At 41.9% G+C, this 17,772-nt stretch overlaps 1 protein-coding gene across 2 annotated transcripts in view; it reads left to right on the forward strand.

Annotated features, from left to right (window-relative positions):
- The first annotated feature begins 1,913 nt into the window (after positions 1-1,913).
- The window catches only part of SCAF11 (SR-related CTD associated factor 11), a 91,986-nt gene continuing 76,127 nt past the window's right edge, over positions 1,914-17,772 (forward strand). Inside the window, exon 1 of one of the 2 annotated variants that reach the window (XM_028144219.2) lies at positions 1,914-2,186. The gene's annotated coding sequence lies outside the window, so the exon portion shown is untranslated. The remainder of the gene's footprint in view (positions 2,187-17,772) is intronic. The other variant, XM_028144217.2, reaches the window with a different exon arrangement.

Genomic DNA, 17,772 nt, shown 5'->3' on the forward strand with positions numbered 1-17,772 from the left:
ATCGATCAGCTGCCTCTTGCACACCCCCTACTGGGGATGTGCCCGCAACCAAGGTACATGCCCTTGACCAGAATCGAACCTGGGACCCTTGAGTCCGCAGGCCGACGCTCTATCCACTGAGCCAAAGCGGTTTCGGCTGAAAATATATCTTATAATGTACTGCTTGCTCTCATAGTGACAGAGACAGGCCCTCCATAAGAATTTCCTTCTGCCATCAGAAGAAAGCATTTTAACTACTCTAGCTCACCGTTCCAATATCCCAAACACACTAAAGCCCATCTAAATGCCCAAACTTCATATCAAAAACGATACACTGTAGCCGAAACCGGTTTGGCTCAGTGGATAGAGCGTCAAGGGTCCCAGGTTCGATTCCGGTCAAGGGCATGTGCCTTGGTTGCGGGTACATCCCTGGTGGGGGATGTGCAGGAGGCGGCTGATCAGTGTTTCTCTCTCAATGTTTCTGACTCTCTATCCCTCTCTCTTCCTCTCTGTAAAAAATAAATAAAATGTATTAAAAAAAAAAAAACCAAAAACGATACACTGTAAAACTCCCCAAGACTTTGAAATAGAAAGAAACAAGGCTGCCATCCATATATTCCGTTCAGCAATTATTTACCAAGTCTTTGAGTGACAGGCCCAGATGTTACAGAAGTGGTAAGACACTGTCCCCGTGCCCACACTGGGAGGCAGACCCTGAGCAGACCCAACACCACGCACAGGATGACGGTGCCAGAGAAGCCAGCTCACTCTTCGGGGAGCAGGGGACCGGGCAACCAGCCTCCTCGGGGCGAGTGCGGCCAGAGGTGGCCCGTGGGCGGGGCCTGGAGGAACGGGGCGGAAAGTCCTCCCGGGCAGGGCTCCGTGCGGCTGGGAGAGGACGGCGCGCACAGAGAGGGAGTTAGGGGACCGACGACGGGACACGGGGCGAGCCGCAAGGCGGGCTGTGGCTGAGACTGGGAAAGCCACGTGGCGGCGCGGCCCGGCGCGGCCCATCCCGCGGGGGCGGCCGGCTGGACGATGGCCTGGGCTGGGGGGGCTGACAGGACCACCCGGTGGAAGGGGCGGACACCGAGGGCAGAGAGAGCCGTCGGTAGCTTGAAGCAATTGTCCAGAGGAATAAACAAACACGGAGCGAAAGAGTCAGCGACTCTGCCAAAGTCTGGAGAGAGACTGGTGCGGTAAGACGAGGTTTGACAGCCCGACGGGAAGCCGCAGGCAAGGGCACACACGCCCCACATCGTAGGCTCTGGCGACTTAGTGAGTGGATAATCCTAAGTCACGATCTAGCCTACACTCGGGAATTTTTTAAAATGCCCACCAGGTGGGAGGAACGAGGAAGGCTTACAAGTTACACATATTTCAACCTTCGCGCAGAATGTATTCCAGGTGAGCAACGCGGCCGGGTAAAAACTCCATCCGCCGCCGAACACCTTATTAACGCTCTTTTGATGTCGGATTACCCTAACAATAGGATAGCAAACGCCGCGCGAACCCGTTCACATCCAGGTCCCCCCCAAGAGCCTCGTGGAGCGTCTTCGGCCACTTCTCCGAACCGCCGCCAAAGCAGCTTCCACTCCCGCAGTCTACGCAGGGCGCATGCGCACCGCCCGCAGTGGGTGGGGGGGGGAGAGGGGGGAGAAAGAGGCGGGACCGGGAATGTTTCCCAGAAGTCCTCGCTGCCTGTCTCCTTCCAGCTCTCAGGCCGCGTGACGTGACTCCGCCCGCCACGTTCCTCTGTCGCAAACGGTGGTTTGCTAGCGCCCCCCTGAGGTGCCGCCTAGCTGTGCAGCGGCGCGCGCGGAGCCAGAGCTGGAGAGTAGGGGGAGTGCCTGCCGCGCGTCCGGCGGCCGTCGTCATCACCGTAGTGTGTCGACTAGTAGCGGCGCGGCGGCGCGGCGCGGAGGGCGGGGGAGAGGGGCCCCGCAGGGAGGGAGGAGGCCAGACAAGGCGGGGGGAGGGGGAGCAGCGGTGGCGCAAGCCGCGCGGAGCAGCGCAGCTCGGTCCGCTCCCTTCATTGCCTCGGCCGCCTCCCGACCCGGCGCCCCCAGGGGCCCCGGAACACCTCCAAAGCGGACTGAGGAGTCCATGTTGGGGAACTTGGCAGCGGCGTGACGGGGACCTAGGGACCTGCCGTGGGGCCGCCGCCGCCGCCGCCGGCGGAGCCAGCGCTTCGACCTCGGCCTGAGGTAAACACGGGCCGACCTCGGGGCTGGATGGGCTCGCGCAGCTGTCGGGACGGGGTGGGGGTTACAGGCTGGCGACGGGAGGGCGGACAAAGTTTCGGGACCTCGCGGGGCCCGGGCGACGTCCTGCGCTTGGAGGAAAGTTGGAGCTGCCTCTCGAGGCGGGGGAAGCAGCGGCGAGAAGGGGTCCGCTTCCCCGCAAGGGAGGCCCCGCTCCGGGCGCCGCCTCACCGTCGGCACCCGGTCCCATTTCCTCCTTGTGGCCTAGCCAGCGCCTCAGCCGGCCCGGCCTGCGGCCGCCGCGCGCGGGGTGGGCAAGGGGGCTCCACCACCGAGCCCCCCGCACACACAGCCCCTCCCCGCAGTGGAAACGTGTCCCGCCGGGCTTCCGGGGGCTCCCCGACCTCTGTGTCCGCTTTCCTGGGGGAGCCTCGGCTTTGTCAATTGCGCCCGAGCCCGCAAGTGAAACCAAACTTTACTACGCGGTGACCTCTCCGAGCGCACGAATGGGGACGAGCCGGCGCTTTCTTCCCGACGTCGGCGTCTGCCCCAGGCTCTCAATTTCTGACGATTCTCCCACCCCCGAAGTTTAAATCCGTTTTCTGGGCTGACAACAAAAGGGTAGGAGATCTAAACTCAGCTTGATCAGTCCGCCCCTCCTCAGACCCAGGGATTTGGAACCATTTAGAGACCTTCAGATGGCTGGCGGGCTTGGCCACCTACACACGCATTTTGAAAACTTGTTTTTTTTAAAGTAAACACTTGATTCAAAGGAGTTGATTAAAACATTCACAGATTCAAATATTGAATTTTAAAATACTCCCCGTATAGGTCTAGAGGCCCGGTCCTCTTGGGGCATGTCGCCTGCCTAAGCCCGATGGTAAGCCAGCAGTCAGACATCCCTCTCGCAGTGGGGGCTCTCGCAGCCCAGGACCCCTCACTCCTTGCCTCCAGCCTGCAATGGAGGTGGGAGAGGCTCCTGCCATCGCTGTTGCGCTCCACAGCCCTGAGCCCGGCTTCTGGCTGAGTGAGCTCACCCTGTGGGAGCGCACTGACCACCAGGGGGCGGCTCCTGCCTTGCGCGTCTACCCCCTGGTGGTCAGTGCACCTCATAGTGACTGGTGGTTCTGCTGTTCAGTGGATTTGCATATTAGGGTTTTTATTATATAGAATAGGATTACCACATTACATACAGTGTCTCCGAGTTGAGTGTTTTTCATTCATTTTGGATTACATTTTAACTAACTTCTATCGTACTACCAGTGAACTAAGCAAAAATGATCAGAAAAAATTAAATATAATGCTTTGGCTAGTAAATGCTGATCTTAAATTTTCCCAAATTGGGAATTTTCACTGAATTTTGGAAAAGGCATGTTGAAATGTATTTTTCTCTTTTTAAAAGAAAGGTTAATTCATACAAATAACTACTTAGCTTGGTAGCAGAATATTGAACGCAAAACATTCTTAAATAACAGGTCGTTTTTTTATTTTACTGGTGGTAGTATTCAAATTTTGATATATAAGGAAGTTTCTAGATCATTGCTTTCTCTTTCCTGCTTTGGCAGTTGGCTTTATCATCTCACTTTTTTGTTATTGGTAAATAGCTGCAGCAAAATGTTTATGGGCCTTTTGTTTGTGTTGTTATTTTAATTTACTGGGCAGAAGAAATTTTGAAATTATCTTTGGATATTTTTATTTCATACTGCCATATCAAAGATAATCTGAATTTACTTTATATTGTTTTTATGCAGTATGAGGTTGTGTGTGTGTTGTTTTTTTTTAATTAGCAATTCTTATTGCTGCTGCACTTTTTCACTATATTTTTTTGGTGCTTGCAAGTATATTAATCACTTCGTTTTACATTCAAATAGTGACTGTACATCAGAGAATTATAAAACCTAACTAAAGAGAGTAGCAGGCATAAAAGTAATATAAAGTCATACATCTCTAGCATATTCATTGTAACTTATTTGGCAAGCTTTGCCATACTTGCCCTTGTCTTTTAGTCATGTAAATTGGATCTTGACTCGTGAAATAAAGAAGCTTAAAACCTGAATTCTTATTTATGTCCTCTGACCCAAAGAATAAATTAATAGCCTTGCATCTTGTTGCATCTGAATGTTGATAACTGTTAGTAGCAGAGTAGAGCTCAGATTTAAAATAGCCAGTATCATCTGTTGCTATTCCCAAGAACTAACTCATCTTTGCATTATCCTCATAGTCTTTTTTTTTTTTTAAGTTTTGGCTTTGTAATTTCCTAGTGCTTAGACACATAAAGTTTCAATATAAAATGTGAAAACAAGAGAATAAAAGAAAAAACACACAAAATAAAATGTAAAAACACCATCATCATCTCTCACTTACAAAATAGCTTCGTAAAATGTCTCACTGACCTTTGTTCACCTATGGTCTCAACAGCTAGAGTGACCCTGTTAAAATATGTTAGATCTTGTCACTTCTCTTCTCAAATGGCTTCCTTTCTCAGCCATAGTAAAGTTCATAGTCCTATTATGGCTCAATGTTTTGTGCCTCTTCTTCCTCTGACTTCATTACCTCACTCTTTCTCCAGCCACACTTCTGTGCTACTGAGGTTTTCTCTGACTACTCTGTATAAAATAGCAGGCCCTCCCACATTCCCTCACCCTCTTTAAGCCAGATATTTCTCTGTAGCATTTATTACTTTCCAATATATTGTATAATTTACTAACTTAAGTTCATTGTATTTCTTCTTCATTCTATTGCAAGTTCTGTGAGAATAGGGTTTGTCAGTTTTGGTACTATTTTGTCCCCAAACACCTGAACAATGCCTGACACATAGTAGATACTTAATATATATTTAATGGGTTAACACCTTTCAGCTGGAAACATTTAAAAACTAACAATAGTCATTATGGTTTGAAACTTTAAACTGTGCAAGTCTCAGTTTTTGCACAAATTGCTAACTTCTCTCCATGCATTATGTTCAGGGGAAGGGGTATACATTTTTAGAGATTATGACAACATGTGACCCTGAAACAGATGTCAGAATATAGAAGGAACTAAGAATGCTTAGCTAGGAGTACAGTGGTATAACTATCTTAACTGTTTAAAATGTCGTTTAGAAGCCAAACTAGAAGGAATTTTGATAGTCTCAGAAGGCAGAACTGGTATTGTAGTGTTGTGTATTGAAAGGGAGGAGAGGCAGTAAGAATGGATGTGGGAAAATTAGTTAAGACTTAACCATAGTAATCCAGAAGAGATGAAAATAGCTTGAATTAGGATGAGAAATGTGGAAATGGGCAACAGTGAATAGGATTTAAGATCAATAGCTCTCAGTTAGTTGAAGGATTGAAGGTGAGGGAGAGAAAAATTTCAAAGATGACTTCTGAGTTAAACAACTGGGTTGATGGTGTTACCAGGTAAGAACCATGGTTCTTTTGATTTTGACATTGGGTTTGAACTTACCTTTGGAACTTTCAGGGTGAAATGATTGTAGGCAATTAGATATATGTTCTAAAATTCAGATGAAAGGTATGTTGTGGAAATAGAAAATTGAAGTCTCTTACATAGGTATTTGAAACTATAGGTGGAATTGCCTAGGGAAGGGAATATAACATGGAAAAAAAGAGGTGCTAGAATGCAATCATAATGGCCTCTAACATAAAAAAAAAAGTTTACTGGAGGAATATGAGCTCCCAAAGAATACTGTGAAAGTCAGAGAAGTGGGAAGATGAGTATGGTATTACAGAACCAAAGGATAGAGTAAAGTCATTTTAATGCGCTTTGCTTACTTGCACTTCACAGTTGTTTCTTACAAATCGAAGGAAAAGACCCCCCATCTACAAAAAGATTACAGCTTGTTTTATTGCTGTGGTCTGGAACCAAACCTGGAATACCTCTGAGGTATGCCTCTATTTCAAGGGGAGAGTAGTCAATAGGGCCAATGTTGATGAATTTAACAACATGGAGCTCATTGGCCTTTTGAATAAGCATGATAGTAAGATTAAGAAATCATCCACCCACATTATAGAAGAGAACTAATGTTTATCAGATATTTACTGTGTGCCAAACGCTCTGTCCTAGACATTTTACATATATTTTTATTTGATCTTTTCAGCAGCCTTGCGATGTTGGGTGTATTAGTCCATTTTACAGAAAGGAGTCAGGCTCTAGAGAAGTTAAATGACTTCCTAAGAATCTATATCCAAGTCCATATGACTCTTTGGCCTTTAGTAAGTTAGGAATTGACCTCCCAAACTCCATATCAGTGTTATCTAGTAATAGAACTTAATGTGTTGTTGGAAGTATTCTATATCTATACTGCTTATTACAGTAGCTGACAGCGACAGGTGGCTTGAAATATGTGTCCAGTGCAATCAGAATAATAGTTACTGTTTTGGACAGTGTAAATATAGATGAAAAGTCATTAAGAAGCCCATAAATAATGAAGTAGTCTTTTTTTATACAGTAATCACCCCTTATCCACAGTTTTGCTTTCTGTGGTTTCAGTTTCCTATAGTCAACTGCGATCCAAAAATATTAAGTGGAAATTCCAGAAGTAAACAATTCATAAAGTTTTAAATCTCATGCCGTCCCTCTCCGTCCCGCCTAGGACATGAATCATCCCAACGTATTCACACTGTATATGCACTACCAGTGGCTCGTCACTTAGTAGCTGTCTTGGTAATCAGATCAGTCACAGTATCACAGTGCTTGTGTTAAGTAATTCTTATTTTACTTAAATAATGACCCCAAAATGCAAGAGTAGTGATATGCCGAAGAATATGACAAAGAGAAGCCATGAAGTGCTTCCTGTAAGTGGAAACATGAAAGTTCTCGACTAAATAAAGTTAAAAAAAATTGTATGCAATAGGAAAGAAAAATAATTGTATGCTAAGGTTGCTAAGGTCTACAGTAAGAACAAATCTATCTGTGAAATTGTGAAGAAGCAAAAATAAATTGGTGCTCTTTTGCTAAGAGAGAGACCACATTGATATCATTTTTATTATAGTATATTGTAATTGTTCTATTTTATTATTATTGTTAGTCTCCGACTGTGCCTAGTGTATAAATTAAACTTTACCAGTATGTGTATAGGAAAAAACATAGTATATAGGATTTCGTACTATTCATGGTCTCAGGCATCCACTGGGAATCTTGGAACATATCCTCTGTGGATAAGGGGTAACTACTATACCAAGAAGAGGAAACATATGTATTCTTCATTTGAAAGGAGTACTGTTTTGCTTATATGCTAGTTTTAGCTGATGTAAGTGAATACTGTAGGTAATCTTTTTTTTTTAAACAATCTCAAACTTTTAGAAAAGTTCAAAGTATAATACAAAAAACTTTTCCCCCTGAATCATTTGAGAGCGAGTTGCAGATAGCATCCTGCTTAAGTCCCAAGTATAGGTACAAAGAACTCCCCCTTCCAACCATTTGAGAGTAAGTTGCAGGTGCATTTGGACAAGGACTTTCTGTTACATAAACTATATCAAAATTAGGAAATTGACATTTTTATATTATTACCACCTAACCCTAAGGCTTCCTTCAAATTTTGCCAGTTTCCACAGTAACTTCCTTTGTAACAAAGGGATCTAGTTCAGAATTCTGTTTTGCTTTTGGTCTTAATGTCTTTTTACACTCTTTCAATGTAGGATTAAGTATACCTCAGTCTTTTCTTGATTTTCCTCACCTGGACACTTTAAAATATTACAGGTTAGTTTTGTTGTAAAATGTCTCTCGATTTGGATTTGCCTGATATTTCCTTATGGTTGGATTCAGATTGTGCCTTTTTCGGCAGGAGTATTACAGTAATGATGCTATGTTCTCATTGTATCCTATCAGATGGCATACAGTTTCTGTTTGTCTCATTGCTGATATCCACTTTGATCACTTGATTAAGGTAAAGTCTCCAAGGCTTCTTTACTGTAAAGTCCTCCCCCCGCCCCCCCTTAGTAATTAAATGAGTGTGGGGAAGTATTTTGAGACTGTATAAATAATCCATTCCTTATCAAACTTGCTATTTATACATTTTCAGATTGTCTCAGCTTTGGCCAGTGAAAGTCCTTTCAAGGTAGTTTCTGTGTTCTTTTGACTTGCTTTGAGTACTTCCTTACTTTTTTTTTTTTTTTTTTAATATTTTTATTGAGGTATTATATGTGTACATATCTTACTATTACCCCCCCCCACCCCACACCCACACATGGCCTCCCACCCCAGAATTTTGCGTCCATTGTTTATGCTTATATGCATGCATACAAGTCCTTCGTTTGATTTCATAACTCCCCCACCTTTCCCAAACTTTCCCCCTGTACTTTGAAAGTCTGTTTGATGCTTTACTGTCTCTGTATCTATCTTTTTGTTCACCACTTTATAATGTTCTTTACTATCCCTAAATGAGTGAGATCATGTGGTATTTTTCTTTCATTGACTGGCTTATTTCACTTAGCATAATGTTCTCCAATTCCATCCAGGTTGCTGCAAATGATGAGAGTTCCTTCTTTTTTATGGCAGCATAGTATTCCATTGTGTAGATGTACCACAGTTTTCTGATCCAGTCATCCGCTGATGGGCACCTAGGCTGTTTCCAAATCTTAGCTATTGTAAATTGTGCTGCTATGAACATAGTGGTGCATATATCCTTTCTGATTGGTGTTTCTAGTTTCTTCGGATATATTCCCAGGAGTGGGATTACTGGGTCAAATGGGAGTTCCATTTTCAGTTTTTTGAGGAAACTCCATACTGTTCTCCACAGTGGCTGCACCAGTCTGCATTCCCACCAGCAGTGCACGAGAGTTCCTTTTTCTCCGCATCCTCGCCAACACTTGTTGTTTGTTGATTTGTTGATGATAGCCATTCTGACAGGTGTGAGATGGTACCTCATTGTTGTTTTGATTTGCATCTCTCGGATAATAAGTGACTTTGAACATGTTTTCATGTGTCTCTTGGCCTTCCTTCTATCTTCTTTTGAAAATATTCTGTTTAGGTCTGTTGCCCATTTTTTTATTGGATCATTTATCTTCCTCTTATTGAGTTGCATAAGCTGCCTGTAGATGTTGGAGATTAAACCTTTATCAGTGATAGCATTTGCAAATATGTTTTCCCATGCAGTGGGCTTTCTTGTTGTTTTGTTGATGGTTTCTTTTGCTGTAAAAAAGCTTTTTATTTTGATGTAGTCCCATTTGTTAATTTTCTCTTTAGCTTCCATTGCCCTAGGGGCAGTGTCAGTGAAGAAGTTCTTGTGGCATATGTCTGAGATTTTGTTGCCTGTGGATTCCTCTAGTATTTTTATGGTTTCCCGTCTTATGTTTAAGTCCTGTATCCATTTTGAGTTTATTTTTGTGTATGGTGTAAGTTGGTGATCTAGTTTCATTTTTTTGCATGTATCTGTCCAGTTTTCCCAACACCATTTATTGAAGAGACTGTCTTGACTCCATTGTATGTTCATGCCTCCTTTGTCAAATATTAATTGAGCATAGTGGTTTGGGTCGATATCTGGGTTCTCTATTCTGTTCCATTGATCAATATGTCTGTTCTTGTGCCAGTACCAGGCTGTTTTGAGAACAGTGGCTTTGTAATACAGCTTGAAATCTGGTATTGAGATCCCACCTACTTTATTCTTCTTTCTGAGGATTGCTGAGGCTAGTCGGGGTCTTTTTTTATTCCAGATGAATTTTTGGAGAGTTCTTTCTAGGTCTGTGAAATATGCTGTTGGTATTTTGATGGGGAGTGCATTGAATCTGTAGATTGCTTTGGGTAGTATGGACATTTTAATGATGTTGATTCTACCAATCCAGGAACATGGTATGTTCTTCCATCTGTTTACGTCTTCCTCTATCTCTTTTTTCAGTGTCCTGTAGTTTTCTGCGTTTAGGTCTTTTACCTCCTTAGTTAAGTTTATTCCTAGGTATCTTAATTTTTTTGGTGCGATGGTAAATGGGATTGCTTTTTTAGTCTCTCTTTCTGTAAGTTCATTATTGGTGTATAGAAAAGCCATAGATTTCTTGGCGTTAATTTTGTATCCCGCTACATTGCCGAATTCATTTATTAAGTCTATTAGTTTTTTGATGGAATCTTTTGGGTTTTTTATGTACAATATCATGTCATCTGCAAATAAGGACAGCTTCACTTCTTCTTTTCCAATTTGGATGCCTCTTATTTCTTCTTCTTGCCTAATTGCGATAGCTAATACTTCCAGTACTATGTCAAATAGAAGTGGTGAGAGTGGGCATCCCTGTCTTGTTCCTGTTCTTAGGGGAAATGGTTTTAGTTTTTGCCCATTGAGTATGATGTTTGCTGTGGGTTTATCATAAATAGCTTTTATTATGTTGAGGTATGAGCCTTCTATTCCCACCTTGTTGAGAGTTTTTATCAAGAAAGGGTGTTGGATTTTGTCAAATGCTTTTTCTGCATCTATTGATATGACTATGTGATTTTTATCTCTCAATTTGTTTATGTGATGTATCACGTTTATTGATTTGCGGATATTGTACCATCCTTGCATTCCTGGAATAAATCCTACTTGGTCATGGTGTATGATCTTTCTGATGTACTGCTGGAGCCGATTTGCTAGAATTTTGTTGAGGATTTTGGCATCAATGTTCATGAGGGATATTGGCCTGTAATTCTCTTTCATTGAGTTGTCTTTATCTGGTTTTGGTATTAGGGTGATGCTGGCTTCATAGAAGGAGCCTGGAAGTGTTCCTTCCTCTTGAATTTTTTGGAATAGTCTGAGGAGGATAGGTTTTAGTTCTTCCTTGAAAGTTTGATAAAACTCTCCTGTGAAGCCATCTGGCCCCGGGCTTTTGTTTGCCGGAAGCTTTTTGATGACTGCTTCAATTTCTTCCATAGTTACTGGCATGTTGAGCTGTTTAGAATCTTCCTGATTGAGTTTTGGAAGGTTGTATTTTTCTAGGAATATGTCGATTTCCTCTAGGTTGTCCAGTTTGTTGGAATAGAGTTGTTCGTAGTATTTTGTAACAATCCTTTGTATTTCGTCGGGGTCTGTTGTTATTTCACCTCTTTCATTTCTGATTTTGTTTATTTGGGTCCTCTCTCTTTGCTTCTTGGTGAGCCTGGCTAGAGGTCCATCAATCTTGTTTATCCTTTCAAAGAACCAGCTCTTGGTTTTGTTGATCTTTTGTATTGTTTCTTTGGTCTCTATGTCGTTTATCTCCGCTCTGATCTTTATTATTTCTTTCCTTCTGCTTACACTGGGCTTATCTTGTTGCTCTCTCTCTAACTCTTTGAGTTGTTGGGTTAGGTAATTTATTACCATTGTTTCTTGTTTTTTGAAGTAGGCTTGTAGAGCTATGAACTTCCCTCTCAGGACTGCTTTCATTGTGTCCCATAGATTTTGGATTGTTGTGTTTTCATTGTCGTTTGTTGCCATGATGTTTTTTATTTCTTCCTTGATGTCTTTGGTAACCCAGTCATGGTTTAATAACATGCTGTTTAGTCTCCAAGTGTTTGATTTCTTTGGGTTGTTTTTATTGTAGTTGATTTCCAGTTTTATGCCACTGTGATCTGAGAAGATACTTGATATGATTTCTATCTTCTTGAATTTGGAGAGACTTTGCCTATGTCCTAACATATGGTCTATCTTTGAAAATGACCCATGTGCACTTGAGAAGAATGTATATTCTGTGGCTTTGGGGTGAAATGTTCTGAAGATGTCGATTAATTCCATCTGTTCTAGTGAGTCATTTAGGATTGATGTTTCTTTGCTGATTTTTTGTTTAGAGGATTTGTCCAATGGTGATAGTGGGGTATTGAAGTCTCCTACTATGATTGTATTACTGTCCATCTCTCCTTTGATATCTTCCAGGAGTTTTTTAATGTATCTTGGTGCTCCTGTATTGGGTGCATATATGTTTACCAGAGTTATTTCTTCTTGTTGGATTTCTCCCTTTAGTATTATGAAGTGGCCTTCATTATCTCTTGTTATGTCCTTCACTTTGAGTTCTAATTTGTCAGATATAAGTATTGCAACCCCAGCTTTTTTTTTCATTTCCATTTGCCTGGAAAACCTTTTTCCATCCCTTTACTCTCAGTCTGTATGCATCCTTTTTTTTGAGGTGGGTTTCCTGTAGACAGCAGATATCTGGGTTTTGTTTTCTTATCCAGTCTGTTACCCTGTGTCTTTTGATTGGGGCATTCAATCCATTTACATTTAAAGTTATTATTGATAGGTACTTATTTGACGCCATTTTTATTCTATACCCCTGTGTACCTTCTTTGCTTCCTATTTCTTTCTTTTTTTTACAGCAGACCCTTTAGCATTTCTTTCATTGCTGGTTTGGTGGTGATAAACTCCCTTAGTCCTTTTTTGTCTCTGAAGCTCCTGATTTCACCTTCAATTTTGATTGATAGCCTTGCTGGGTACAGTATTCTTGGATTTAGACCCTTCCTTTGCATGACTTGGTATATTTCATTCCATTCCCTTCTGGCCTGATGAGTTTCTGTTGAGAAATCAGTTGCTAGTCTGATGGGGGTTCCTTTGTATGTAACTGTCTGTCTCTCTCTGGCCGCTTGTAAGATTCTTACTTTGTCGTTGGTGTTTGCCAACTTAACTATAATGTGCCTTGGCGTCGGTCTTTTGGGGTTCATTTTGCTTGGAACTCTGTGAGCTTCTTGGATTTGTGTGGGTTTTTTCTTCCCTATATCAGGGAAGTTTTCTGTTATTATTTCTTCAAACAGGTTTTCTATTCCTTGCTCAGTTTCCTTTCCTTCTGGCACCCCTATTATCCTGATGTTGTTTTGTTTTGTATTGTCCCGAAGTTCCCTTACGCTCTCCTCAATCTTTCTAATTTTTGTTTCTAGAAGCTGTTGTAATTGGGTATTTTTTTCCATCTTGTCTTCTAGCTCACTTATGCGGTCCTCTGCTTCATCTAGTCTACTCTTGATGCTTTCTATTGAGTTCTTTACAGCAGCGATGTCACTTTTCATTTCTTCTTGGTTCTTCTTCATTTCTTCTTGGTTCTTACTCATATTGTCGAATTTGTCTTCCATCCTTTTCAGCCACTTTATGACCATTTCTCTGAATTCTTTCTCTGATAGGTTGTTTGCCTCTAAATCGTTTACTTCCTTTTCTGGTGATGCCTGCTTCTCTTTCCTGTGGGGGCTGTTTCTTTGTCTCCCCATGGTCTCTCTTCTCCGGATGTCTGGTTATATAGATTTCTCTCTCTGGCGTTGATTTAAAGGTATAAAATACAACACAACCAGGCACAACAGACAAGGCACTGAACAGAATTGTATTCACGATATTAATAACCTCCAATAGAGGTAACCACCAGAGAAAGACAAATTAGGGAATAGGAGTGGAAGAGGGAGAGTAAAAAGAAAGAACAACAACGAAGAAAAAAACAACAACAAAGAGTGTGAATCTGAACTTGGGAAAAGAGCAGAAAGAAAGAAAAGAAATAACAGAAAAGAAAAAGAAAAGAAAAAAAAAGTAAGAGAGACAAGAATGATACTAAGAGAGAAAAGGGGAACAAACTATATATATGGGGAGTAAACTCCACTAGAACAACCACTATTCCCAGCAAATTCCAGCAACACGAGCCTGGAGATTAATACAAACTGCAACAGCAGCTAATATCAAGTGAGGCAAGGGAAAACAAAAGTAAAAAACAAACAAAAACAAAGCAAACAAAAGAACCAACCAAACCAACAAAAAGAATAATCTAAACAATCTCATAAAAAAGCATAAAAATTCAATCTAATCAACATTCAAGCAAACAACAACAAAAGGCCCGAGAGAAAAATAATTTTTTAAAGGTAGCGTAGAGAGAGGTTTGTATGGATTTGGAGCAGGGGGTTGGGAATTAGATATATAAGAAGGGTGAAGTTTTAGCAGGGAGTAAACTGAAAAAGTAGGGAAAATCTAAAGCCAGAAAGGGTTAAGATAAACTGGGAGCAAAAGGGGAAAGGTTAGGAGAGTGATGGCATAATGTTAGCTTTGAGATAGGGTAAAGCGATTGTAAGGGAAAGATGCAAATCGAATGTAGGACACTAATCCAAAAATAAAAGAAAGAGAAAATCAAATGACATTAAAAAAAAAAAAAGTAAAATAATAGTAATAATAGTGCTGATTGAAAATAAAAATGTAATAATTAAAAAGGTGAAAATCAAGTGAGGAAAAAGAAAAAAATATTAGTTTCTTAAGTAAAAGATGCAAAAAATGAAAATAAAAAAATATGAGAATAAAAAATTTAAAAAATTGAAAAAAGAATTGAAAATTAAAAAATAGGAAGACTAAAATGTGCAGTAGCGGCTGTCATTCACTTCCTCTATTATTCTGTTTGGTACGCCTTTTTCCCAGTCTGGGCGGTATTTCAGTTCAGCTTCATTCCAGGGCTCCTCAGTGTTGGAAGCCAGTCCTGCTTTTTAAGCCAGCCCTATCTTAATTTCTCGTATTTATTTTTGATTACACCAGAGACAATTAGCGTTTCAGCCCCTGGGTGGCAGTGTTTCTGAATTGACTTCCGGGCCTCTCTAGCTCTTTTTTCTTTTTTTTTTTTTCCCCTTCTATGGCACTCACTACCGGTTTGTGGAGATGTGCGCCTCAGAGCTGCCTCTCTGATGGTCACACGCAGCTCTGGCCCCAGGTTCCGAAAAAACACCTTCCCCCTGCAGTCTTTCAGGGTTTCCACCTGGGTTTACCTCTGTATTGGGCTTAGCAATCAGAGTCGGAAAGAGCCCAGGTGTGCGGACCGTGGGTCTGTGCCCCAGACTAAGGAGCCTGCACTCCTTTGAAAATTCTTAGTCTGACCCTCCTCGTCAGATTAAAATGAGTTGCTTTCAAGAGGTCACTTCTGTTAGCAGCTCAGAAGACCCCCCTCCTCATTCACGGATCACGGCAGTTCCAACTGCCGCTGATTTTTCTAGGCACAGACCTCCCGGCTCCTGCCGATCCTGAGGCTGCCGCGCTTCCCTCACCCAGCGCCTCCCTCACCCACCGCGGGGATTAGAAACCGCAGCTTATTTCAGACAAAATCTGACCTTTCCGTGGTGCAGTGAAGAGTTTCTTTGAATCCAAATGTTTGCGCTGATAGGGGACCGGTGTTCTGGTGCTCCCAGCAGTTCAGTGTTTGCAGTTGTCGCGGAAAGTCAGGTTTCCACTTAAATCCTCCTTTCCTTGCAAGATGGCGAGGCGCCCGGCGAGCCCGCAGCTCCAGGAGGGGACCCAGCCCCTGTGGGTGCTGCGCGGTCAGAGGAACACTGCCAGCACTCCCCCGCCTTCCCTGGAGTTTAGCTGTCCCTTGGCTTGCCCACATACACTCCCTCTGCGAGCCTCTGCTGCTCCGACTCTCCGCCCCAGAACAGACTCCAAACCCGACTCTATTCCGTCGACTTCCTTACTTTTTGACACAAGAAAATGTTCCAGCCCTAACCGGTTTGGCTCAGTGGATAGAACATGGCCTGCGGACTGAAGGGTCCCAATTCGATTCTGGTCAAGGGCATGTACCTTGGTTGCGGACACATCCCCAGTAGGGGGGTGTGCAGGAGGCAGCTGATCGATGTTTCTCTCTCATCGATGTTTCTAACTATCCCTCTCCCTTACTCTGTAAAAAATCAATAGTATGTATTTAAAAAAAATGTTCCAGGCTCACCTGTACTTTCCCAGTTACTGCCCTAGAATCAATAATTTCTTCAAGGATTTTTTTTTAGTGGAGAAAGGTATTTAGAAACCAAGATTTCGGTGCTATATTCATTTATATATCTGTATAGAAAAACCATGAGTTGGCACCAATTTCAATCTACAGTGGTTATAATTTCCTCCCTTTCTAAATTTGTAACTCCCTTCTCTTATAAGGAGATACCTTGCTCCTGTTATCCTTAGTTTATTTGCTTACATGATCAATCCTCTGTTTGTAGCTACTAATATTTTCCATTGGCACTGTTTCTCTCTCCATGTTGCATAATATTTTCACTCTACTTAGGCTCTAACACCTTGTGCCAGGATGCATGTCTCACTTCAGACTTCTCATACGTTGTGGTAAGGATCTCACATTTCTGCTTGAGTTCCTCACTCTGGGTTTCCTCACCATCCTTAGGCATTTTGCTCACGAATTTTGCTCCAACACTTAGGGCAGAATGGCAGCATATAGAGACGTGGTGGTGGTGGTGGTGGTGGTGGTGGTGGTGGTGTGTGTGTGTATATGTGTGTGTTATAATTATATTAAATTATATGCACCGGTTTGGCTCAGTGGATAGTGCTTCAGCCTGTGGACTAAAGGGTCCTGGGTTCGATTCCTGTCAAGGGCATGTACCTCAATATCCAACCTTAGTTGGGACGAGGGGCAACCAGTTGATGTGTCTCTCTCATATCTATGTTTCTCTCTCTCTGTCTCTCCCCCTCCCTTTAACTCTCTCTAAAAATCAACGGAAAAATATCCTCAGGTGAGGATTAACAGAAAATAAAAATAAGCTATATTAACTTGTTTCTTTTAAAAAAATATATTTTTTTATTGATTTCAGAGGCGGGGGGGTGGGAGAGAGAGAGAGAGAAAGAGAAAGACATCAATGATGAGAGAGAATCATGGATTGGCTGCCCCCTACTGGGGATCAAGCCTACAACCTGGGCATATGCCCTGACTGGGAATCAAACGCCGGCGATCTCCTGGTTCCTGGGTTGATGCTCAACCACTGAGCCACACCTGGCCAGGCTAACTTGTTTCTTATAGAAGATTATTACACCAAAAATTTTAATGAGAATTGGTGATGAAATATGTTCTCAACTTTTCTTATTTAAACCTGAGACTCTTCTCTATGAGTGATAAGACTAATCTCCTTTTTTTCCCTTTTATCATTGGATTTCTCGGTCTTTTTAATATAATTTTGACAATAAAATAAAAATTAGTTCACTTTTTTTTGTATGTAGGCTTTGGAGTCAATCAGACCTGGCTTTGAATTCTGGTTGGCCCATATACTGATTGTCACCTTTATAGGTGACTTAATCAGTGTCCCAAAATTCTCATCTATTTTAACTAAGTGTGTTTACCTAAGTCCAGTGGCAATAGCAGCTAACTCTTTCTCTATGTTTCATATCCTTGTTCCATTTAGTGAGTAATTTTCAAGCCTTTTAAATGTGGCGTTCTAGTATTCAATGTTGGTGGTATCATAGTTTTTTAAATATACTGTGGTATAGAATTTTGAGAATTAAACGTGCAAAGGCATGCAGTCATTACCTGATACAAAGTAAGCACTCTCTCAACCCATAATTCTGTTTTCCAGGTTTGTTGATTATCTATATCTGCAGGCCTTCTTTACTGTTCCACAGTGTTCTTTCGATGTTTTCCTAACTCATTTTTTATACTTTCCTCTCTTCCCCCACTTTGTGCTGCTGCATTATCTTTAAAAACGCCAATTTAAACATCTCAGGAACCGTTCCAAAATAGGTAAATGGGAAAAGGAGATTTTTCCTTAGTGATTCTCTGATTTTTACAAAACAGAATTTAAGTCCTATCTTGGACTTAAAGTTCCTTTACATGGGCTTATAATTATGTCTTTGGCCTTATCTTCTTCTTTTTTTTTTTTTTTTTTGTCTTTTTTCTTCTCTGGCCTTATCTTCTATTGCTGTCCCAAATGAATTCATTCTGACTAA

This window comes from Eptesicus fuscus, chromosome 7 (assembly GCF_027574615.1).
Source record: "Eptesicus fuscus isolate TK198812 chromosome 7, DD_ASM_mEF_20220401, whole genome shotgun sequence".
Lineage (NCBI taxonomy): Eukaryota > Metazoa > Chordata > Mammalia > Chiroptera > Vespertilionidae > Eptesicus > Eptesicus fuscus.